Source organism: Calidris pugnax, unplaced genomic scaffold, assembly GCF_001431845.1.
Source record: "Calidris pugnax isolate Ruff unplaced genomic scaffold, ASM143184v1 scaffold81, whole genome shotgun sequence".
In the NCBI taxonomy this organism is placed as follows: domain Eukaryota; kingdom Metazoa; phylum Chordata; class Aves; order Charadriiformes; family Scolopacidae; genus Calidris; species Calidris pugnax.
Genome location: NW_015090880.1, coordinates 9,209,671 through 9,235,580, shown reverse-complemented (window position 1 = coordinate 9,235,580; position 25,910 = coordinate 9,209,671). Strand labels below are relative to the sequence as shown.

The following is a 25,910-nucleotide window of genomic DNA, read 5'->3' as shown; positions in this document are numbered from 1 at the left end:
GTATATCATGTAGCAGTTGAAAGTTTTTGAAAAATACAAAGCAACAAATTGAGGAACAATAAACAAACTTGAGAGCACGTGTGTACTAGCTTCAAAATAATCTCCTGTGTCTACCTTTGGAGTTCTGAGGATTTTTTAACAAATGCTGTGAGTGTATAAAAATGTCAACGTGTGTTTTAGGATAAAACAACAAGCAACTAGAACACAAACAGTTCACAGTAACATTTCACGTTGTGCAGCCCGTGTCAGTGAAGTGGCAACACAGCATTTTTTGTGCCCTTTTCAGTGTGATTACCTTTCCTTAGGAAAAATAAAATGTTTATCTCTGTGAGTTTTTTAACATAAGGAAAAAACAGATCCTCAAACACCGCAGAGTCTAATTTACAAGTTTGAAAGGAACAGTGATCTGGATTTTCAGGAAGAAATACTTAGCTTAAAATGTAATGGGCAACATATGGAATAATTTGCTAAATAACACCATCAAAGCAAATGGCATGAAAACGAGTTTGAGACAGATTTTTCAGCAAGGGAAACATGGTATTGAAGTGCACAGCAGAGAAACACTTGTTATGAAAGGATAACCCTCAAGGGGACAGGCGCGTTGGACCAAGGGGTCTTTTCTTGCACAGCAGTTCTTTGTTTTGGTGTGAAAAAAAGCATTACAAAACAAAACTCAGAGAACTAGAAAATGCAGAAGAGACATGGTTACCCTTTGGCAATACATTTTGAGGGTAAAACAAATGATATTTTCACTTTTGTGTTTTTGAGCATCTGTGGGATTAGATGATTTGAGACCAGAGGTGACATAAGTAGAACAATGAAGCAGAGCAAAGCCTTCTGCTTGTTTGCATTGCATCGATGCCCTGTTATCCAGGGACCAAAACAAGGAGTTGGGGAGATTGCTTGTCAAAGCTTCGGCAAAGCGTTTATGTCTTTGTAACTCATTCTGTGATACAGCAATGAAATAAGTTTTGTGATGATGTCTTGTTGTAAGGAAGCTTCATTTTCTGTTCCCTTTACTTGAAAAGGAGAGTGATAGGAAGCAGTCGCTGTTTGATGAAGCTTTTCCATTCTTTATCTGTTGAGCTTCCATGCTGTGTTCATTAGAGACTTCTTGTAATTGAATATATTTGGAAATGATCTGTGCAATTTCTGAATGAGACTCCCTTATTTGCAGAGGTAATTTGCTGTTCCCAGTTCCTTTTCTATATGGATCCTGGACAAATGGCGAAAGAATATGATTGATATTGAAGAGAAAGGGTCACTTCCTCTTTTGAGCATGATGGCCATCTCAGTAATGAAAAGGGATGGGAACTTGCAGGCAAGCAGCAGCTCTGAATTACCTTTCTACTAAAGTTTCCTGAATCCAGGACTTTTAATAGCACTGCTGTGCAAAGAGGGCTATGTGATTTTAAGTTGGTAGAGTGGAAAATAAACTAGGTCAGCATAATGAAGCTGCAAAAATTGCGCTGGCTCTTATCCCAGAACAATGAGGAAAGCACCATCGTGGGATGACCAGGAGCCACAAAGTTTGGTGAGGCTGGTTGGCAGTTGGGCTTCCTGGGCAGGAGGGACAATGATGGCTACAATTTAAGTTTGCTTCTGTGCATCTTCGATTCCTCTTGAGGAAAAGCTGACCTGGCTGATCCTTGAGCTGTCGTGGGCGTGCTGAAGGGCTCTGTTGCTCCCAGGACCTCTAGTGCTTGAAACTGATTTCTTTTAGCATCTGTCGAGAATTTGAGTCTTAGCAGACAGAAAAGGTGAAGAGACCAGATCCTCGTTTTACTCAACGTGTAGATTCACCACTTGCTTGTGCAGTGGCACGGTGGTATTTCTTTTTCTGTTTTCATTCCTTTCCTACTGGTTCCTGAAATTGTGTGCTTGTAGGGACAACACCTGAATATTTCTGAGAACTATTCCCTGGGATTTCAGGATCTTTCACTGGAGCACTGCTCATCTAAAGCCCGTTAAAACGTGTGCATCGTAAGGTGCAGTTTCCCAAACACATTATTTTTGCATTTCTGAGCGTTTGTTTTGCATCCGTGATTTTTATACCCAGACTCAGTATCATGAGATCCTTCTGCAGTTCTTCAAGGTCAGTTTAAAATTTGACTTGGATTGTCTGCAGTCTTTGCCACTGTTGTTCTCACAGCCTTTTCTACAAGCTCTGAGAATTGCAGAGTGTGTTTGGTAGTGACCTCCAAACTATTTAGGGATTGAGTGTGACTTCAGTTTTTTTGCAAGAAGGCAAGTTCCTACAACATGCTGAGCCATAATATGGCTTGAAACCTGTCTTTTCTAGCACTTCCCCTATATTGTGTTGCAAATTGAACAAGTCCTGATTATTGACACTTCAAGGAAATCCAGGGTCAGTGCCACTTTCTTTTTCGCAGAGGTGCAGGAGGGTGACTAAAGTTGAGAAATCAACTAAAATACTTTGATACACATTAACTTCTGGCATTTTAGAAAAAAAAAAAAACACAACATATTTTAGGAGTGACTGGTGACCTTCCGCTCGTTGTTTTCCATTCTGATTTTTGATCTAAACACCATGATGCTATAGATGGTGGTTTCAAAGAGAAAAATAAGCAGAGAGTATTAAGAAGCAATTAAGATTTTAGAGTTTAGCCAACAGCAACTTTTAAATGGGAACTAAATTATAGCCATTTCTCATTTTCAGCTAAGAGGAAGAAATTAATTCACAACTATAGCTGGAGAGTTTTCTTTTTCTTTCTTTTCAGCAGATATCATAATTCACCTCTGAATTATTGCCGCCATCAACATCGTGATCCCAAAGACAAAGCGGGAATATTGTATTGCATTTCTTATTAAATCAAGCTGTTTATACAGTGCTAATATGTTTACATTCAGGAGGGATTTTTGGAACAACACAGCTGCTGCCTTTCAAAGAGCAAGCAAGCTTGCATCGCTTGTTTATAGTCATGTGTGTGTATGAGACAGCTTGGGGAAAAGATGCCTTCGATTCTCTTTAGGCAAAACCCTATAGAATTTAGTAGACAGTAGGAGTTTTCTTGGGTTTTTGTCAAGCATCCTGTTGAATTGAACAGAATCCTTGGGATGGGTCTTGTGGCAGAACCTCGTACTTCTCTGGCAGTGCCTTTCTGTGCAGAAGAAATGGCACTGAGCACCAGGAGATGTGGGTTCTTTCTCTGACTCCATCATTGATTTTCTGTGTGACCCTGGGCCAAGCCACTTACGGTTTGACAGTATTGTTGTTGAACTCTGTGGCAAAGACCTCACTGGGAGCAAGCTCAGGTGTTCAATATTTCAGCATCTGAGTTCTGTCACTGGTAAAATAGCACTGAAGAAGGTTGGTGAACTGTATTTGAAAATCAGTTTGTAATATAGAAATGCAAGCAACGTAAGACCAAGGACTGTTGCAGTTACCACGTCTACTAACCATGCCTTGGAAAACTGCCTTTTGCTGTTAAATTCTGGGGAACTTGCACTGCTCCAGAGCTAAGACAGTGTTAAAACTTCACTGAGGAAAAAAAAGAACTTCTGCCTGTAGCAGGTTGTAAAAAGTGCTGAAATTGTTATTTGAACCTATCTCTAGGTTTTATTTTATGAGTACACAATGTGTTGTTCATCTACAGTACTGATTGAAAAAGGAACATTGCAAATTTACAGACCATTGTAAAATTGCTTGCTTACAATGATAAAAGCAGCTTTCAGCTTACTCTAAAATATTCGTGATTCTGCTCATTTTCTCACTCGTGGAGGATGCTAGGTGGTAACGCTTCCTGAGAGCCTGTGTGTTGATTTTAAGAATGCCTCGGGTGCAGTCGCGTGAGTATTTATTTCAGCAGCAGTGGCTCAAGCAGCCTCCTCTGTTCCTGCCCTTGTTCTGCCCTCGTGATACCAATGCAAATGTTTGTACAACTATGTGACGGGCTGGATTGAGAAATAATCCATGGTTTAAAAAAAAAAAAAAAGAGGGGCTTTCGTGCCCTGATTTAAGCCAGATTAGCTCCCAGTCTGGTTTGTGTAGTAACAAGAGTTGTACCAGCGTTAACTGGGGACCAGCAGAAGGCAGGAATGAGTAGGAGGGATGGGGATGCTCATGTTGACACCCCAGTGATGCCTGAGGACCACGTCCAGGCGCTTGTGCTCAGTTTGGGGATGGCAGTGCCCCAGGGCACAACCCGTGTCATCACAGGCGGTGAGGAGAATTAGCTGACAAGGGCAAGAGATTTCCTAAGCTGGGAGACGGGCAACGCCACGAGGAGACAAGGGGAAACGTGGAGGTGAGTGGTGTGCCTGAAACCTTCCATCACCTTTTTAGTGACCAGATGTGCCCTGCTCATGCTGAACAAGGTATGCCTTCCTTTTCCTCTGGGAATGGCCATGTCCAGTGTCGTCTTGTGACAAACAGCCTCAGAGGGATGGGGACGAGGCAGATCACTGCCTGGCAACTGGGATGCAGTCCAGCCTGAGTCAGAGCCCTCTGATCTCCCTGCCTCTACCCAGGCAATGCAGGAAAAGCACTTCAGCTTTTACTGCAGAAGATCTGGGTTGTGTTTGATTTTGCTAGTGCCGGAGGTAAAAGTACTGAAATATTGGGCTCTTTTGTGTGCTGTATCTCCAAGCGATGCTCGTTTTCATTAAAGGGGAGCAGGCCTGTGATCAGCTTTCTCTTATCCCGTGCGGGGAACCGAGCTCGTCCTTTGTGCCCACGGCAGGCAGCTTGCTTTCAAGCCTGAAGCTTAGGGCAGCTGCCGGTTACTTGTTCTAGCTCTTGGTATCCTCTGAGCCCTCGTCATTCTTCCATTAGGGGTAAAATCAATATGAAAACTTCTCTGACAGCATCTCTGCTCTTTCATCCGGCATCCTGCAGCCTGGGGCGAGAGGGGGAGAGCCCACAAGGAGATCTGCTAACGCCGAAGCGTAGCGTGCTGCCGCTGTTCCTACCATCCTCGCTTTGTGGGTTTTTATCTTCTCCTCTTGCACAGGGCTGAATCCGGCCTGGCTGTTTGCAAGGGTGGTGGGATGTTGGGTTTTTCCCTGTGGATGAAGGGCTGAGGTAGGCGAAACACAGGTGCTGCAGGGGAGGCCGGGACCCAAACCCCGGCACAGCCATTCCTTCCCAACTTCTTGCTCAATAACCATTTCCCAAATGGCTACTTTAGGGCCTTTCAGAAATCATGGGAGTTGTCAGTTGTTATAGTAACGGACCCCCTGCTGCTGAATTGGCCCTGAGATGCCCATTTGGGTTTTTGAACAGACTAACTCATGCTCATTAGACAAAAAAGAGAGAGAGACAGATTTGCAGATGGAAAGTTGCTTTTTAAGCATGCTGGATGATCTGTTAAGAGCTAGACTGTGGAAAGGGGCATGTTCTCTCATTATATGCCTGTTACTTTTACTCTTCTTTAATTAACACTACTTTTACTTTTTCTTGCAAACCAGAATTCTGCAAGATTCCCATTTCCTCACTGATGAGGCTGCCACTTTAAAAACAACAATTTTTGTCTTGAGAAAGGAAAGAAGTTGGAGAGGGATTTGCCAAGCTTAAGTGCAGATCAGTAGTTATTTCCGGAACTATCAGGGTATCTACAAAGCTCAGAAAATAGTACTTTTATTCCTAGTTACACAGCATCAGGAGTAACATCAAAGAAATCATTAAGCACATTTTAGCCCAGGAATGTCCCATTTCAAGGAACTAGCACAGTCTAGATTTTGCTTCAGGTTTAAACTTGAGCAGTCCCGTTTATGTTAGCAGAATGACTCCTGAACAACTAGTACCAGCTGTATCAGACCTTGCCCTTGTAAATTTGAGTCCACATGACTGAAGAACCTTAAATAGGTTCTTGAGAATATGCAATTGCAATAAAAAGTTTCTTCTTGCCAGGCATTTGAAGCCAGCTTGTTCCTGTGTCATGCATGTCCCACCTTCATCTGAATTTCATGAAGCAATGCTCTCCCCTCAGCTGTCCTGTAAATGAAAAGCAAACCCAGGTTTATAGCAGGCTGGTGTATCTCCAGGTGTAAATAAGAGAGGACTGTGGATGTTGTTGTGCAATATACCTTTTCTATGAGAAAGCTGATTAGACCAGATGGGCAGGCAGGGCTGTTAGTGAAAAGGGGAAGCAAGTGCTCTAGTACACGAATGGGTTCTGCAAGGAACACAGGATCTTCTGCACCCATTGCGCTGGGGATGCAGAGCCTTTGGCTGAAATTGCAGCAAGAGAGAAATGAGATTTGACATTAGAAAAAGCTTAATGATAGGAAAGACAAGAAAGTGATGGTCTACAGAATTTCCCTTGTTTCCAGGCTCCAAAACAAGGTTAAGCAGCCATTCGTCAGGAGCGCCGCAGGAGTCATTGATCCTGCACGGGAGCTTCGAGGCTGGCTCTCCACAGCTCTGCTCTGTTTAAAGCACACATGCAAGAGTGAGGAAAGAGGAGGAATGGTGTAGCGTGATAAATTGTTCTGTAAATCATAGGCTAGAAGCCTGAAAAAGTATTTGGAAGACGCAGTTTAAATGCATCATATTTAAAGTGAATAACGTGAAGCCGATGAAAGACCACATCTAAGAATTGGGGGGAGGAGGGAGGGAGGGCTCTAGCTTTGGAGAGAGTGAAAGGAAGATACAAATGGGCAGGAAAGAAACTGCAAAGGCAGCTTGCAGAGGACAACTGTGTCAGGAGACCCACAGGTTGGTGGGAAAAAAAATCTGTTTGGAGTTTTGTTCCATCTGTTCTCCTGCAGCAGGGAGCCTAAAAGTAGGGAAGAGTTAAGATTGAAACACTGATTTGAACTTTAAAAACAAAACAGAGGAGAAGGGGTTGGCATAGCTGCGGTTTGTTGTGCCCATTGTGTGTTATCTAGGGCACCATCCGTGCTGCACATGTCAATGATGCCCCATTACCAGCAGTGAGTGCCACGTTAGGCCACCCCTGGTGCCCAGGGCAAAGACCCTGTGAGCAAGCACCCAGGGTGACCAAATCTAGACATCCACGCAGAGGCTGTTCTATGAAAGTATTTTCTTGCAAAGGAGGTGGAGAATGGCAATTGCTCGAAGAACCAAGATTTCACAACTCTGAAACCACCCATCCCAGCACCAGCAGTCCTGATGCCTGCTGGATTGTGATTATTTTTAACAGTACCTTTAAATGAGAACTCTGAAACTGTGCATGTTCCTCAGCTCCCGGGAGATTTGTATTGTGTGGATCAGTTGCATGAACATCTTTATTGCGTGCACTTTACGGTTGGTGGCCACTGAGCTCGGTGGGAACCCAGATCTGCATCACCTTTATTTTAAAAGATAATGTCAAGCATGCAATCATAAGTCAAACAACAGGAGGAGAATAAGTGCTTCAGTTGTAGAAGACTAGAATTCAAAATATCACGTTGGTGACCTTGAAAACTCCCAAACAAAAAAAGGATACTTTTTTTTTAGTTTTTAATTTGCTATATGATGTGTTCCATAAGAGCTGAGACATTTAGGCTGCGCTTTGCCCACAGGCCCACACAGGTCATCCCTAAAGGAGATGAGGTTTATGCAAAAGTCTTGGCAGCAAGTTGGAAAACTGCTGTTGACGCACTCCTCACCGCTTTGTTTAGAGGTGTAACGGCATTTCCCCAACATTTCCAGAAATACCTCCTTCTCCAGAGAGAGCAAAGGGGTGCAGGCAAGGGCAGCCGAGGGCAGGCAATGAGGGATCTGTGGCACAGCTGCAATTGATCTTTCTGCTTTGTTTCTGTGGAACTAATTAAATGGATTAATTGCAGGCATTTTTTTCCTGGAAATGCCTTTCTCAGTGTTGTTGTAATGGTGAGGTCTTGAAACAAGAGCAAGATTTTATCTGTGTAGTAACTGGATTAAAGGTAGTAGTTTACAAGGCATAATTTTGAATGAATGTTTTTTAAATATTCAAGTGTTTTAATTAAGCTTCATTAAAAAATGGTTTGTAGGTGCTAAGAAATAGTGTGCCATGAGGAGTACGGGGTTTCTGATAAGCAGGGCGGTAGAAGATGCCAGGCACCATTGGCTTCTCCTGCACATCTGTTAGGTCTTCTGTAAGCTATTCTACAGGAAACTTTTATACAGCTTTAAAATTCTTGAAATCTGGGTTTTAAAGCTATGATAGGTATTTTAAAAGATAAACAAATTTCACAAATGCTTTTTTGTGAAATTAAATCACTTTTTAAAAAAGACTTTTTTAAGAAGAAGGATGCATTCTTTTTCTGTTCCCCTTAGCTCAAATAAACAATTTATTATGTCACGGTTTGGGCTGCTGCTAGTTTATATCTGTTCTATAATATTCTTAGTATGTAATAGTATGTGTTAAAGTGTGTACAGGTATCTCTGGAGTCGATTCACTCTCATAAATTGGTAGGTTCAGAGCTAGAGGAATGTCTCGGACAAACTGTCAATGAAATATCCTACAATACAAGTAGATGTACCCGGAGGGAACAGTATACCTCTACTGTGAAACTGTGAATTAACCACAGCAAACAGATAAATTATATTTTTTCTCTCTCCTTGTAACCATAAAATATAGCTATTGAAGGGCCCTGTGCTGTCCTGGGTCCCACAGCAGCATTTGGGCTATCATTAGCACTCGCTATTTCACAGCAGGATGTGGTCTGAGTGTAAAATTATAGGGTAAGAATATTAAATCAATTCAGCAATCTTAACTGCTTGGATAAATACTAGGAATCAGCAGCCTAATAAAATAGTGACAAGCAGGGGTGGGCTTCATTTTACTTTTCTTAAAACCTGTGCAATTTGGGAAAAGCAACTCCTTGGAATGCACAACACATGTTGTGCTGCAATTACAAATGTTGCAACTATGGGAATTCATTCAGTTTATTGCAGAACACTGAGTTTGTTTGTTTAAAATAAAACAGTTCCTCTATTGCTATGAACAGCATGTATTTTACTCTATGGACTTAGAGGTTAAAATCCATTTGAATTTTAACTGTTAAGCTGAAACAGGTGTAGGTGGCTTGCCTGGTTCTTGATTGGTGGGCTCTTTCATGTTTTGGAAATCCTGTCATTTCCAAAATAGAACAAAACCGTTCTGCAGTACTGAGTAAAGTGCTTTAGGCAATCCTGCTTTAGCAGGGAAGTTGGGCTAGGTGCTCTCTAGAGGTCCCTTCCAACTTTGACAATTCCGTGATTCCATGCAATATAGAATATCCTACAGAGTGACATTTATAAAGTAATAGAAATAAGCCCAATTTGAATTTTGTTTTCATTCCGATCAAATTATCAGTTAAATGGATATATTTCCCTCCAGTGATTCACTCTCTAAAACCATATTTTAGCCGCCATCAGAAAGTTTCCAGTGAGTGCTGGTAAAATTCCTCATGTTTTGTAGCGGCACGAGCTTATCTCGTTCACCTCCATGTCAAATATGCTTTAAGCCGTTATGGATTGAGGCGTATTCTGTCACGCCACAGGTTGGGCTCAGGGCTACGATGCTGAATCCCTGCAGACGGGGGCTTGTCCAAGTCATGTAGAAGGGGACGTCTCTCCTTTTGCACAGGTGTGAGGCTGGTGATGCTGGTGCTCCTCAGCTGGAGCAAATCCCTCGCTGGCAGGGGGAGGGAGATAGGGAATGGAGTTTACCCCCGCTGAAGGTTATTTGGCATAAATGTGGGTTTTGAATGGGAGTCAGAGAATACCCCTCTGAGAGGCAGGCAGAGGGAGTGCATCTCCCAAACCTGTCACGGGAAATCGCATCTGCCAACCTCACCCTTTATTTGGAGATGATAAAATCCTCAGAGAAGAGGATTTTATGCTGTTAGAGAAAGGATCAAAGTAAACTGGCCTGCAAGCCTCCCAACTGCTTTCCGGCATTTCTTAGGGTATTTATTTCCCCAAGTTGATTCCACTGATGCTGAGAGGAGGAGTGTGGAGGGATGGCCACGGCAAGGGCAGGGGATGGTGAGCTGGGACCAGGGAGAGCCTCTTCCCCTGCAGTGCCAGGCTGTGCTCCCGGCAGTGGTGGTGAGGATGAAGATGGCAGCAGCTGAACAGTGCTGGGGGCATGGAGGACTTCCAACCACTTCATAGCTCAAATGATGATCATTTACTCTGGATTCTTACAAGTTTCCTAAATTTCAGTGTTCATTGGTAATAGCAACTGGTATTACAGACATGAAATGAAAGCTGTGAAGATGCAGTCCTCATACCTGTCATTTTTTTAATATCTTTTTTTTTAATAAAAGCGTAGGACATAAGTGTACCAAAATAGTTAGTCTCTTCCTATTCATGCAGCTCCTTATTTTTTAAGCATTCAGGGTGCTATTTCAATCAGGGAGTAAATGGGTTTGCTTTGCAGTTTGCTTTTCAGAGCCTGCAAGTGCTGGTTTTGTGAGTTAAGGCTGAATCTAGGCTTCTTTATCCACATAACCAACATTTACACAACAGCAAAAAAAGATTCTCCTGGCCTTGATATCATTACAGGCTTCATATTCATTTGAATGAACTATTTTTCACCACTTTCCTCACTGTTATAGGTACAAACAAGCCTCTTAACCTAAAAGGGCTTTTCTTGCAATCTGTTTATTCTTCAGCAAGCTTTCTGTAGGCTTTGCATGACAGAAGTTATGGTCATGTTTTCTGCTAATGCCTTGTCTCCCTACAACTATGCACTTGTCCTGTGCCCTTGTTCTGTCTAATTTTGGGGACGAAGGAGAGAGAGATTAACAGCCTATCAAACATCAAGGACATTTACTTGTTTTACATCTTCTAGAGTTACTCTGAACATGCTTTGTGATATTTAGGTGTGTATATACTTGATTCTTAGACAAAATTCTAATAATAAAGTCAATCTAAGGATAAATACTTAATTAAGTAACACCATTTACATGCACAAATCACTGTAAGTTGACTTGGGTGATATTTAATGCTGAATCTATCTGTGCAAACCAATTGTTTCTCTGTAGAGATCAAACTTAAAGAATGAAAAGATTTTTAAAATAATTTGAGCACAGAAAATACTCTCTTTATTTCCCGAGACAGTGGAAATGAAGTTTCTGCTTTCCAAAGGAAAATACAGTAATTAGGAAATTTGCAAATGGAAATTAGCCTGTGTTGGTCTTCGTCTTTATTTATGTCATTAAATGGAGTCTTTAATTAGCATATATATTATTCATGTTTCAATATAATCCATTTTATAAGTCCGAATTCAAATATAAAAATCAAAATGGGCTTGATGCACCCTATTGTTCACATGCAAAGCAGCTAACATTGATGTAAAGATATGAGGTGAATTGAAACATTCATATTTCATAAGGATGCAGTCTACATTTTCTGAAATTATGGCTTGAACTCTTATTTTTAACTTTTCCTCATTTGCATACATATTAGTCCCTGTTTAAATGATGTGTTAATTCTATTCATTAGACTTCAGTGAATGCTTCTAACTCTCCTGATAATCAAGCGTAGGTCCCTGGAAAGCAAATTATGGACTTTCATGTTGCAAAACCCGTTGTAAACGTGACATTTATCACTGCAAAGCCAACTCATGTGGAGCACTTGGCTGCAGTCAGGAGGGCATAACCCCTTTTCTTATGCTTATGGTAATGATTGTCATCTGTGAATAAGGACCTGGCACCAGGTCCCTGATGTCTCTTCAGAAATGATTGGGCACTTCACAACCACACCACCCTCTTGATAGTAAAGATGCCAGTTCAGCTCTTTGGGGGAGAAAGAGCAACTTCACTCCCATCCTCACACAAACCAATTCAAGAAAATGGGCGATCAAGAATCTATTCCACATAATGTGGTGATGGAGATGAGAATTTGGGGACCTACAAGGGCTCTGCAGCTCTCTGGAGTGTATTTGGCTGTCAAAGCAGGTTTGGCTTTGCTGCTGTCCAGAATGCATTTGTGCTTCAAAATCTCCAAAACAGCAGTCCTGAAAGCAAAAGCATGAAGGTGACAGCACTGCAATCGTAGTCCTTTCTCTGGGTCTCTGAGCCAGATCCAGTAGCAAACGTGGGAACAATCTGTGGGAAGAAAATGGGCAACAAAATACTATTGGAGTTAGGTGTCTGCCATTGCATATTGACTTGCCAGGCTGTGACAATTCATCTTCTTAATCCTAGGTATAAAAGCATTGTCATCCCAGTGGTAAACCCGAGGTGATAATTTCGCACAGTTTTATGTTGATGGGGTGAGCCCTGAGTGGTGCCACACAGGGAGTTGCCATGTGTGCTCTGATTAATAAAAAAATTGATGGGAAGAAGAAAGATTCTTATGCCATCGCTGTGAGAAAATGCTTGACATCTTTAAAAGCCCATAAGTTTAGTTTCCATCTGTTTTTTTGCAGAGTCTGGGCCTTTTCAAAAGCCGTGCTGATGTGCTGTAGGGAATTAATTTAGCTCTTTGTGGTAGTGGAAGGTTAGAGTTCAACATCACTGTTTTCGTTATCCACAGAGCTACATGGAACAAGTTCCCTGTTGTATAGTTTAAAGAAATAGGTGGAGACTACTAGAAAGAGACCTGTTGTCCCTGCAGCATAGTTTTATTCAAGGTGCATGGAATAAGAGAGCCAAAGAGAAGAAATCACAGCATTTGATATACATTCTCAGCAGCTGCTTCATCTCACCGTGTCTGAATGTGTATGTAATCTCGCTCTCAGGAGCTTTCTGCATGAGAAGCAGCTGGGCGCTTCTGAACATACAAGGGATGCTCCATTTCACCAGCTTTTCTGATAATCCAGGCTGCAGCTCGGCCTGGGGGGAGATGGAAAGTCTGTGCTTTATTGCGGCTCTGAGATTTCAGTGGGTTGCAGTGTTGTCTTCAAATCTCTTGCAGATTTGAGCTTGCACTTGGATGTTCTCTCTTTCCTTAGCAGTGCTTCCTTGTACTGAAAGTGTGCAAAAGAATCCCTGCACTTTATACCAGCTTTTTAGAAACACTTAAACCATCTGCAGCCCTCTCCTCTTTCACTCCTTGGATGGCAAGTATGGGGTCCCATTGACTTCCACACTATCAAGCTGGAACAGGCTGTGCAAATTCCCTGTGTGCTGAGTCCAGAAAAGGATGCTGAAGGAAAGGCACTTTAAACCAACCCTAGCCCAGGGTTTAAGGTTATCCATGGGTCTCTGTTTGTTGTTTTGAAGCCTGGAAAGTGGACAGCTCAACTCATGGGGGAATAAGGCCAGTGGATGAGCATTCTCCTTCCATGACTCCTTCCAGCATCTTTTTTCCTTGGTGAGCCAGACAGTAACTCCCTACCCCAGAGAGACATGTGTTGGCAACCTCACTCCTCTTTTTTTTTTTTTTCTGGTGAGTGGATTAACTGTAACATTCTCATTGCTCTCTGCCAGCCTAATTATATTGACTCAGCTTTCTGCGAAGGAGTTAAATTCATATGGGTTGGATATTTTCTGTTACAGCTCATGTTCTGTTTTGACCTTCTTGGCTTCACATATTTTCCCCTTTTAAAGTTACTAGCTGTATCTGAGATCTTAACATCAGTGGGCCGCTTTGTGGAAATAAATATTAATGAGATGGCTGCTGATAGCATTGTATGGGTAGAAACAAATGCTTTTATAATAAATGGAATTTAATATTAATTGAGTGGTTTGGAGTTAAAGCAGGATAGAAAGTGACAAGCTCGTGGCACAGCAGACTGCCCTTTGCAAGAATCCAATTAGAAGAGTGAGCAGCAAATTGTAAGCAAACTTGCTATAATCACATGGGGGCAATACAAGAGTGGAGCATAATTTGGAGCCTGGGACCTGTCCCCTTGAATGTCTCATAATTTCCATGAATCAACATTTAGTTACTATGTGGAGCCAAGTTTGCATTCTTCTGCTCTTTCCTGGCAATGCTGCATCCCGTTGCTCTAGTCGAACTGGAGGGAGACAGTATATTTTGCAATAAAAGGGCACATCAATTAGATGCACTGTGTTCTGCTACACGTCTGTCAGAGAAAAGTGACTCATTTGTTAGCCTGCTGAAATTACTTTGCATTGAAAATCTTGTGCTGATGTTAAAGGGTTTTGCCTGATCTCTTGAAGCTGTTACCTTTGCCGTTTCCTCAATGAGAATGATCAATAGTTGTTGCCTTTCCAAAATGCAGTGTTCGTTCATGATATGGGAAAATAGATGATTTGCTGAGATGTGCCGTAGATAAATGGTTAAATGCTGCCTGGAGTAACCAAATGCAATTGTCACAGATATATTTCTTGTCCTAAAGAGTGATGTAAAGTGTTCACTGGGTTGGAATTGTTCAAAAATGGTTTAAATATTACATATCATTTTCATCTGGCAGGTGGAGTTGCAGAGGCTGCTCCAGCGAGAGGTTGTTTGTGGCATTTCAGATAACCTGAGTATTGTGTGGAATGGGCTTAGTGAGCCCTTGAAAGGAGGGTGCAGGATGTCAAGTGAGGGTGCAGGAGCAGTAAAGACCTAAGCACGTCGTCTGGGAAGTTGGGGCAGTGCTTCCAGCCTGATGGGAAAGCATGTGGAGAGAAAAAAATTAAAAAAAAAAACAAACCAAAACCAACAAGGAGCAAGTCAATTTATCTGTTCTGTCAAAATGGCTACAATCAGCCAGGAGGCAAATGAATAAATGGATCAACAAGGATTTCACACTTGTGTGTTCTCGACAGGAAATCACAGATCTGAAACCAAATGTCTGGGACAAAACTACCAGAAATAGTGGCAAAATACTCTGCTGTTTAGTCTGCATTTTAAGCATTTTTAGCTCACAAAGCTCCTTGAATTAAAATACTGCAATAAACCAGGAACTTGTTACTACAGTTCCCAGCAGAGATGGAAATAGTTGTGGTGGGTCTGACAGCAGGACCCCGGGCTGCGGTGGAATCTCCCTTCGCCCGTGAACCCGGACGTGTCTTGCCATGATGATTGCTGCTGTCTTCACTGCTCCCCAGCTCTCTGTCTAATTGCTGCACTAATGGCAGCAAAAGCACCACCGAAGATCTCATCAGAACATGGAAATGAAATGCATAGATACAGCAGGAGGAAAATGAATTGCTAGAGGTGTCAGCGCTGCACAGTTCAGCCAGGAGCAGATGTCTCCTGCGTTCTGTCTGCCTGGGCAGCCACGTCCCTTCATGAGCTGTAAAAGAAAAGGAGAATAGTGAGCCAAGAGCTTGTGTTTCATTTCCATGTCTGCTTCTGAGCAAGCGCCTGATGGATCCAGGCACGTTTCTTCATACATTAAGAAGTGTTCATGGGTGTTCACTAAGATGCAAACTGCAATTCTTGTGGGCTTTTTTCTCCTTTTCCCCAGTCCCACATTTATCAACAGTGAAAGGTTATAAAGAGCTTAATAAAAGGTAGATTAAAGCTTTGGAAATAGTGCAAATAAAGAGAAGAGTCTATAAATAGAAAACATATTAAACTGTATCTGGTGTTAAGGGGTCTAATAATTAACATAGGTTGACTGAATTTCTCCTGTTTTACTTATCTGCAATGAACTTTTATCTTGAATCAAAATGTTCTCCTCACTGTGATTAGTTTCGTTATTAGATGTTTCTATGCACTGATTAAGACAACAGGAAAGCAATAGATTATTTGCCCCAGTGTATACTTAGAGAAAAAGAGTTTGTCGTGAGGATGAAAGCAGTTTCTAATTTTCAGAATAATTTTGACTGATTTCTTAAAGGCAAAGTAACGTCTGTTACTTTAGGATTTTTCAGTTTTTGACTAATAAATAATTGAGCGACTGCTAATAGACTTGATGGTAACTTTTCTGATACACCTCATACTTTGAGTCCTTTCTGTGCAATAAATGCATATTTCCTTGACACTAAAATTCAAGGAGCTTTGAATGGGTTGTGACCTGAAACTTCAAAGATGTCCTTTTCTTAATAAATATTTTGAAAAGGGAACTCTTTCTCACTTCATTCCAAGCTCACTTCATTTCAGGATCATCCTTCTAGTCCCCTCTGCCTCATGGTGTAGTGGACTCTACCTCTGTTACTTGCTTATAATATTTCTACAGTTTTTATTATGGCTTATTTGGTCTGTGGAGATGGTAATTGGAAACATAAAGTGTTTTTCTTTTCTATGCTTCTTTATTATGCCTAAGTATGCTTAATACTCCTTACTGCTTTTTGATATTAATTAGATTTTTCTTATAGTATTAATTATCTTGGGATTTGTTTGCTATTATTGCTATGGTTGATGCTATTATTTTTTTTTAGAAACATTCTCGCAGAAAATACTGCACTATTTAATGCAAATGCTACTGGACAGATGCTACTGATGCAGGGACATTTTATTCTGATGTATTAATTGATGTGGGTCTATTGTGTTTAGGGAAGGGAGCCCAGTGGGTATGATCAGACCACACCAATTGTCCTATATAACCAGAAGACCACTTCAGCTAATACATCTTGCTTCTCTGCAGCATAGCTCTGTTAATGCAGAACTATGCCCAAGGCACTTAGCCCAGCAGATAAGGAGTCCCGGAGCGGGCAGAGCAGGCACTGACATGCCTGCATCTCTCCTGGCATCTGGGATAGGTCACTGGGGTCTGACTCGAGTATTTTTACAGAGCTAGTTAGAGATGTATTCAGCAAACCACAGCAGAATGCACAGCACGGCATTTCTCAGTGGTTTGGTTCAGGGGATGGTAGTTTATTGTCTCTGATATTTGTATTTCCTTGTCACATTTGTTAACCTTTGAATGCAAGAAACTCATTAAAGCAATTCCTCAGACACGCATACTCCAGGCTTCCCCAGAGCTCTCGAGTCACTACCACATTAGTATCAGCGACAGCAAGAAGCGAATCTCCAAATGAGTTGATTGATAGCGAGATTAATGATCCTCAAGACTTATGTCCAGGTTTATTATTTGGCGGCTTACAAATCTTTGCTTTCAGGGAGATGGGTGAGGAAGGAGGACCAGCTGGCTGCCACCCGGTCTGTCTGTATTAGCATGATGAGGTGACGTACGTAGCCCTGTCAGAGCACTAAGCATTAAGTAGTGTATTTTCAGTGTTCTCATTATCTGCCAGGTACTCAATAATTTGCTTCTCTGCTCTTGGTGCCAGCTGCTCTTTTCCTTTGTGCTCTGCTTCCAAAGGTATCTTTTTGTGCCATTTCTAATTGTGTTCTAAACAGAGTTAGCAGAGAGACTGTAAAAAATTGTAAGTAGCTTTTTCTTTTTTTTTTTTTTAAATGGCCAATGAAAAAAGCCCACCCTCTGAATACACGGTGATGAAGAGAGAAAGGAAATAATCACACTTCAGATAGTCTATACTGGCCCCAAATAGGCTAAACACGAAATACATCCAGCAGTGTTGGGAAATCTTCCTAGTTCTCCCATGCAGCTTTAGTCCAGGTGCACGTGGACGTGTCTGATGGGAAAGAGGGAGCTTCCCATTGAGTATTTTATTATATTTAACAAACTGGCATTTCTGCCTGAGGATGGGCAGGTCCATCAAAACAGGAAAAAACTGTCCCTAAATTTCTAGCACATTTTTGCATTAATGTTTAGGTCCCAGGCTGTGGCTTGGGATAAGTAATTGTCAATTGAATGTCCTGATCTCCTATTTGGAGGAAGGAAAGAATATTTTTTGCAAAGGGAAGAGCTCTTTTATTTTGAGAGTAATTAGATGGGAATAATTAAGAACATTTAGGTGAATGTTCCAAAGGGAGACACAGTTTCTCCTGTCCTCTGTTAGGCGGGATAATTCCTGTACTGTTTTTCTTATAACACAATTTCAATCCAGAGGAATTACACTTTGCATTTAAAAGTACCTGTATTTTAATCTCACAGTTTGTCACCCTGTTTTATTCTTTCCTTTCCTGAGATTCGTCCCAAAGGGAATTCATGTCCTGAAATGATAATATCAAGTATGCCCAATTTTGAGTTCTTAGAGGTGCTACTAAAAGCTCCTCTCTAGTAAGAGGCAATCTTCATTGATTGCTGCAGTTCTTGTGATTACAGAACAACTCTTCACTTGGTTAAATTTAGCTTCCTTCTGTGAGAAAGTTTTAGGCTCCTTTTTAATATTACATGATGTTTAGGGCATTGGAAGAACACATTTTATAGGAACTGCCTAAGGTATTATTTGATTGGAAAAGGTATGCCTTTGTTTTCCTCTGCGATTTTTTAGTCTTTGCTATGAGTGTTGCATTAAATAAATAGTTGGCTCAGGAGGAGGAAAATGAATACTTCAGGCTTCCCTTTGGTTTTTAAAACCGTGCCTAATTTTTAAACCATTTTAAGGTACCAACTATAGGTTTCTCTACCCCATTTTTGCCTGAAGACGTTAAAGTTTTGAGTGGTAATGCATATAACCAGGGAGCTTGTTCTCTTGCAGTAGAAAATACTGATGAGTAAACTCATTCAGTCATCTGTAAAATTGCTGAGTGTATCCAACACAGCTGTTGTGAGTATTGATTAAAGCAGGAGGGGAAGGTCTGATGCTGCTAGTCCTGTCAGAGGTCACCAAGAGAGTAATTAGCTACCAAGTGTTGCAGGGCCAAGTGTCATCACAAATAAGGTTTCACCATCGCCTTCACTGTTCTCTGGGGACACCAGGAAGATGGGACAAGGAAGCGTGGAAAATGTTTGTGCTGAGTTAAACTAAGATTTATCCACTTACAATTTGCAGTTAAAGAGCTTTTTAAGTGCATTTCTGCATTGGCCACCTGGGCACTTTCTGGTCACCCATCTGAGGAAGGGGAGAGGACTGGAAAGCGGCTCATCTTGGTGTGTGTTGTCATTTCTTAACTGTTTAATTATTTGAATACCTTCTAAAAATTATTATTTCTTGTGTAATGTCTGAGTTCAATGCTGTATGTGATGTAAATGGATTGTCTAGTCTCTGGTGCAAAACAGGATCTCAGAGGATTGGGAGAAGAGGTTTTTTAATTTTGTGGAGAGCTGTGTAGTCAGCTGGCAAATTTAGGCCATAAATATTAAATTAGCTGTCTTTCTGTGTCAAAAATCCCTAGTCTCGTTTGTAGACTAGTTTTTCAGATGGACAATTTTACTAGTGGTGTATTCTTCATCACAAATACCGTCCCAGAGTTTTGTCCACTTTCTTTTTTATTCCCATCTGCCTTTTCCCAGCCTTTTTCCCATCGTTATTTCTCTATAACGTGGTTGTGAGTATGTGTTGGTTGGACTGGTGATTAGCGTTTGGATCCTTTTAGGTTTTGTGGGACTGTGTGGGTGCACAAAACCTCACTAATGTGAAAAAGCATTTCTCCTTGCCCAGAGGAAGTTCCCTGAAAAGGGACAGTCTGCTTTTCACCGTTCTGTCTAGGAAAGGATGCCAAGGATTTTGGCACACTGTGAACTCCTGAAACCTATCCATGTACTGTCTAGACCAGTATCCCCTTATCATATCTGTGCGATGCTTAACACTGCTCAAGAAGATTATAGGCAGAAATTGCTTTGTGGGGAGAAGGCGAATCATCTTCGGGAGGGATATGCAGGAGAATCAGCATTATATTGTAGGGAAATTTTCCTCCTTTTTCAGCTTTCCTTTATTCTCTTGGGTTTTATGCATTTCTGCTTTGTATATCCTCCCGTAGCTCAAGTTCAGTCAGCCTTTGCTGCCTTACCACTCCAGCGTAGCATAGGTTCTTTTATAACTTGGCTGTTGAATTCTGATCATTAAGCGTTAAGACCTGGGAAGGAAAATAATTGTAGAAAATTGGGGCAATATAATCCATTTTCTGGCCAAAAAAGGAGTAAATGCAGATGCCCCTCTGATACAATGAACGTAATATCACTGCTCCATGCTGGTCACTTATTCATATTCATAAGATCAGTGTTTTTCATGTGGTTTTCTCTTCTCTTTTTCTTCTTAACGCTTGAGTCAGTTTTATTGCTCATAAAAATCAGTGACTGATGACCCCAGCTAGAGCAGTGCAGACTGCAGACAGCTGTTGTCCAGGCTCCCATCCACTGCTCTGCTGGTGACATGGTCGTGATTTGCAGCGCTTCTGTTGTTCCGTAGTCTGCGGCTCTTTCCTGAGGAGTCATTGCCAATTCTGACAGTGACAAATACTTGCCAAGGAATAGTGAAGCTAGTTTAAAGTGCAGAGCCATGTGTTACCAGTACACTTGACTGCATACGTACTCTGTTTTTAGTGCCAGCAGAAGCCAATCTTAATTGTGTCTCCTGAAAAACATGCAGAACTGTTCAATGAGAATCTGAGGCATCTTTTCTTCTATTGAAAGTGGGAATGAATGTGCAGAGACAGTGAAAGGGAACGTTTCCTGTCTTTGGATCCTTGTTTGGGAGTTATTTGCAGACCCTCCCGTGATGGAGGAGCATGGTGAATGCATGGTGAAGCCACATCCTGGCTTAGAGGTCCTTACAGACTGTGGTTTGACTCCTGTTCAACACATCTTGCCTGTTCTGCCCACCAGCTAAGGACTGTGTGTGAAAGAAGGGTGGCTGCAAGGACTATTGGCCTCTTTGTTAGTAAATGTACATTCTGCAGAGCTCCTGTCAGTTGGAGGCTGTTTCTGGAGGAAGGGTACCCAGAAGACAAGCTTTGCCCTGCTCTGACAGTAGTGAATAGGCCTCCAGGACCCTTTCAAGACATCTGCCCTTAAATTGGCCATGCTTTAGGAGGTAATGACCCAAAAATAGAGTAGTTGCAAGAAACTGGGAGCCGAGTGCTCCTAGATGCTGTTACAGAAATTAAGTAGTATAAATCTGGCTAGCCTTGGAGAGGGAATACATGCTGCTTCAGCCAACAGAAATGCCTGGAAGAAGGAGCAGGTCCCTAGTGAACAAGGGAGCAATGAATGTGTGAGTCACTTCAGCGTGGGAGGCAGGACATGGCTCTTGGGTGTCCCTGGAAAGTGAAGCATTCCCCTTTGATTTTTCTCTTGCGTTCAGCCCGTGTCCTGGTGGCTTCAGCCAGCCACTGCAGAGGCTGTCCCTTGCCCCTCACAATATTCCCTTGCTCCTTCTCTCCCTGCCTCAGCCACTCCAGAGCAGCGCAGATCCCTCGCCTGTCGGCACAGATCAGGGGATGCTGCCCGCCTGAGATGGAGAGCAGAGGAGTAAAGGCCAAACACTGCCCTTGGAGCTATTCCCAATTCTCCCATCGACTGCAGCACGTACTGTGTGTTTGTATTGGAGGCAGTATTAACTAAACACTGAGGCGCTATCTTCTATACGAAAATAAAATGCTTTCAGGCCATTATGTGATCTGGTTCTCCCTCTTGCTTTTAGATGAGTATAAAGGAGAAGCTGCTTGAGGTTTATTAACTAATAACCAAGGAAACCTGTTTTGAGTGTCAAAATCTCATGAGGCATCTCTTCTTCTACAGAAGCTAATCTGGTATTTTGCTCAGCGGAGATGGAATAAGCATTTAACCTAGCTAATCAGGACCATCTCTTGGCATATTTTTATGTGTGCAGCTTGATAATAAGGTGCTGCTGCTCTGGACTTTGCATCCTGTTAGTTTGCTTTAATAACTCGCTGCCAGTATCTCTGCAAAAAGATTCTGGGCAGGGGGATGCTCTCCCTCGTGTCAGCTTTGCATTCCAGACCCTGCCTCTGCTCCTTCTCCGGGGAGATGCTAATCTCGAAGTGTTTTACTTTCTGCATTTTGGTCCATATGTGACAACTGTGTGTCTGATCACCACAATCTCGCACAGTTATTGTACCCCAGGGAAAGGGAGCCAAAAAAACATATGGGGCTAGAGAAAACGGTGTGCTTCACTGCACACAGGCGCATTTCAGAGACAACAGACTCTTTGGTGGGCTATCTGAAATATTGTGGAAGTGAAATCAAGGCTGTGATTTGCTTTTGCTTAGAATTATTCTAAAAATAGTGTTTCAGTTGTTAAGTTTTTAATAATCATTTATGCCATTCACAAGTCCAAGTTGCTCATTCACTAAAGGCTGCTTCTGTCAGAAAATGATCCTTTTTTTTTTTTTTTACTGACGATGTTGGTTTCCTGAGCAAATGGGCACACAGGTGGAAGCACCTGCACATGTACACATACTGGGGTTAAAAGTTACTGGCTGAAGTGCTCATGTGAAAGCAGTTGTAGACTTGCACCTTGTCTAGCCCTGCATCCACTCCACCTCTCTCTGTGCCTGCTTCTCCAGTGAGTCGAAACAAGCAATTTTCTGCTCTTATCCTTTTCCTTTACCCAGCCCTCCCCATATACACACACACAGATTTACTGCAGCCTCTTGTAGCCTTAGCAACTGCTGCCACTTATGGTTTGTACACTGAGGGAAAGGCAATGGGTAGGGGAAATTCTAGGGGAGAGAAAGAAGCATCCTGAAGTGGGAAGAAGGCACATACTAAATTGTTGGAAATGCCTTTTAGCAGCCTCAATCCAGCTATCAGTATTTATTACTACCAACTAGACATGAATTTGCAAAAGTCTGGTTTTGGGCCCATCAGTATTTATTACTACCAACTAGACATGAGTTTGCAAAAGTCTCTGGGCATTTCCTCACCCAGTTAGTCCCAGGCTGGAAAATGGATATTATTCAAATGGGGGGCCTGGAGACATCTGCCTGGTGCCTCAAGACACCTGGACCGAGAGGTGTAAGAGTGGAAAACAGAAGCAGTAAGCAGAACTTGCTGGAAAATTCATCCAGCGATTTTGTGGAACCTATTGTAAAAGGTCTTTTAAAGATCAATGCACTTTATCCTGCTCTCGGTTTCGAGCTCGTGTAGTCCCATCAGTGCTGCCTTCTGCTGTCACCAGCAGCCCCTGAGACACGGAGGGAGTCACCAGGACAGGGATGCGATGGCCTGTGCACAGGCAGCTCAGCTGTAGAAGCTAAACTTGGAATATTTACAGCAATTATGAGCGAGTTAAAAATGAAAAGAGTTTGAGAGGCATGTCTTCACCTGATGTGCCAGAATTCAGTATTGTAAAGTAATAATTATTCTGTATTATATATGTATATACGTTAGACAAGAGTGTATTTTAGCATAATGTTTCTGACTTGAGAAAACCTTTAGTCAAATTCCATGGTGACTGCCTTTTTAAAACAGCTACGGAAAGTTGTCCAGGAAAAAAATAAGGAATTGTTAATGACATTAATGATTGCAGAAAACTTTACTCTGTGAAATATTCATTTAATACATTGTTATTCCAGCATTGTGCTCAGCAGAGATATGCTGGACTGGGTATTCAGCTGCCACCATCGTGGGCCTTACAATATCAGGCAATGTGATTATCCGACACAATTACATGTTTTGAGGCTATTAAGCAAAAGCTATCTTATGGCTGCATAAAAAACCATAATGCCAGCCTATCACAGCCTCTCAGAGTACAAAATAACAAATTACAAAAAATAATTGCTTTTCTTAAGTATCATCAGCTTAAAAATATCCTGTAAATCCCTACGTAAAGGTCTGTCTTTTTATCAAACACCTTCTTAAGGCCTTCATTACTGCGAGAAGCCGTTCAAGGATTTTTGTAGTATTGACTCAAGGGAAAGAGCCCCAAATACATCAAAATCAGGAACATTTTGCCTGTTTCATATTCATAGTTTCTTCTTTATGTGCGACTGATTTATTCTGCTGCGTGCCCCCAGGGTGTGCATTGTCCAAAATAAAGGCTGCCAAAAAAAAAATGAGGAAAGGGAGCAAGTAGGGTGGGGGGAGTTCGACCGACGTTTTTATATGCTGTGAGACTATTGCACGTCTTGCATCATCATGTGTGAATTCACCTTATGGTGTTTCTTAACAAAAGCATGCTCCCTAAATAAATAACTTCAGCACAATGCAAGACATCGTGCCTGCAAATAGAAAGCTGCTCCGAGACAGTTACTCCATGCTGTGAAATCCGCTCTCTTCTGCTTCTGTATTGTCTTAAGTTCTACTTGGGCTGCCATCGCATGTGATTGCCTTACAAAGCTCTGGGACAGTGCAGTTGAAAGTGCAAAAGCATAGAATGCCCGTGATTATTTTAGTTTCTGGTTTTGCCTCAGACAGTGGTTTGATTTTCAGTGACTTTTTTTGCTCTCGGGATGCTGAAAACAAAGGGAGCAGGAATGGCTTTGACAGTGTCAGCGGTGCTGGCTCTGTGGAGCGGGCTCTCCGTGGAGAGCACAATGCCCGAATTACAGAGCAGCAGACTGCAAGGCAGAAACTTTATAAGCCAGTACGTGCAAATATGTTTCAGCAGGGGAACCCCCAACTTGACAAAAGGCACCACTCACCAGGCCGCCCCCAAACTTTGCCCAGGTGTTGAGGAGCAGTTCACTAAGGGCTGCAAGGAGGGGGACCTTTCTGCAATGGGAAGCTATTGTTAAGAGCCCCGACAGATGAGAGCAGACCCTTCTCCTGCCACAATAGCTGCTCACACCAAGCAAGACTCATTAAATATTCAGTTCCAGCCTCAAGCAGCTCATTAAGTCAGCAATGAGCAGTGACGCTGGCGTTGGAAAACCCTGCCTCAGTTAACATCACCATGCAGAGGCTCCTCGGATCTCTTGATGTTACTCTGCTCAGTACCTTTTCTGTGATGACCAGCTTGTGCTCTCTGCTTTGCTTTAAATACAGGTAAAAAAGAGTCAGGTGGATTTAAGTTCTCCTATTCTTTATAGGCCTTTTCAGAGATGAGTCCTGGGGCCCAAGCTAAGTGTCTATTGCGTTTTTCTGTACCAGCATGTCTAATACAAGTTTGCAGGAGGAGGATGGGATGAGGGTTATATGGCTTTAGTGTTAAAAAAAAACATGTCTAATACAAGTTTGCAGGAGGAGGATGGGATGAGGGTTATATGGCTTTGGTGTTAAAAAACAAACAAACAAAAAACTGTGATGTTTGAAGGATAACTTTCATAGCAGAACATCATGATATGCAGCAGTTACAGATGCTGTATTGCTGTCTGCTGGCTGTTAAACAGCAGAAACTTTTACAGTAAGTGTATTTTCCCTGGAAATGCTAGTGTCTTAGGTGGATTTTGGCTTGAACTGTGTGCTGAATGTGTTTCTTGTGTGAAGAGTTTCTTTCTGAGTGATGTGTTTGAAACCTGTTTTGCAACCACTAACTTTTGTGAGTATAATTTCATATTCAATAGTACTTAGCAATAATATCCAGAGGCATTTATGATGGGTGGATGTCAGATGTCAATGAATTAGAACACACCAGAATTGGGAATTAGGATTGTAATCATGGGAGCAAGTAGGGTGGGGGGAGTTCGACCGACGTTTTTATATGCTGTGAGACTATTGCACGTCTTGCATCATCATGTGTGAATTCACCTTATGGTGTTTCTTAACAAAAGCATGCTCCCTAAATAAATAACTTCAGCACAATGCAAGACATCGTGCCTGCAAATAGAAAGCTGCTCCGAGACAGTTACTCCATGCTGTGAAATCCGCTCTCTTCTGCTTCTGTGTTGTCTTAAGTTCTACTTGGGCTGCCATCGCATGTGATTGCCTTACAAAGCTCTGGGACAGTGCAGTTGAAAGTGCAAAAGCATAGAATGCCCGTGATTATTTTAGTTTCTGGTTTTGCCTCAGACAGTGGTTTGATTTTCAGTGACTTTTTTTGCTCTCGGGATGCTGAAAACAAAGGGAGCAGGAATGGCTTTGACAGTGTCAGCGGTGCTGGCTCTGTGGAGCGGGCTCTCCGTGGAGAGCACAATGCCCGAATTACAGAGCAGCAGACTGCAAGGCAGAAACTTTATAAGCCAGTACGTGCAAATATGTTTCAGCAGGGGAACCCCCAACTTGACAAAAGGCACCGCTCACCAGGCCGCCCCCAAACTTTGCCCAGGTGTTGAGGAGCAGTTCACTAAGGGCTGCAAGGAGGGGGACCTTTCTGCAATGGGAAGCTATTGTTAAGAGCCCCGACAGATGAGAGCAGACCCTTCTCCTGCCACAATAGCTGCTCACACCAAGCAAGACTCATTAAATATTCAGTTCCAGCCTCAAGCAGCTCATTAAGTCAGCAATGAGCAGTGACGCTGGCGTTGGAAAACCCTG

At 42.2% G+C, this 25,910-nt stretch overlaps 1 protein-coding gene across 1 annotated transcript in view; it reads left to right on the top strand.

Moving 5' to 3' along the window:
- The window catches only part of PTPRG (protein tyrosine phosphatase, receptor type, G), a gene marked incomplete at its 5' end in the record, with an annotated part of 324,523 nt that overhangs the window by 253,137 nt on the left and 45,476 nt on the right, over positions 1-25,910 (top strand). The window lies entirely within an intron of this gene.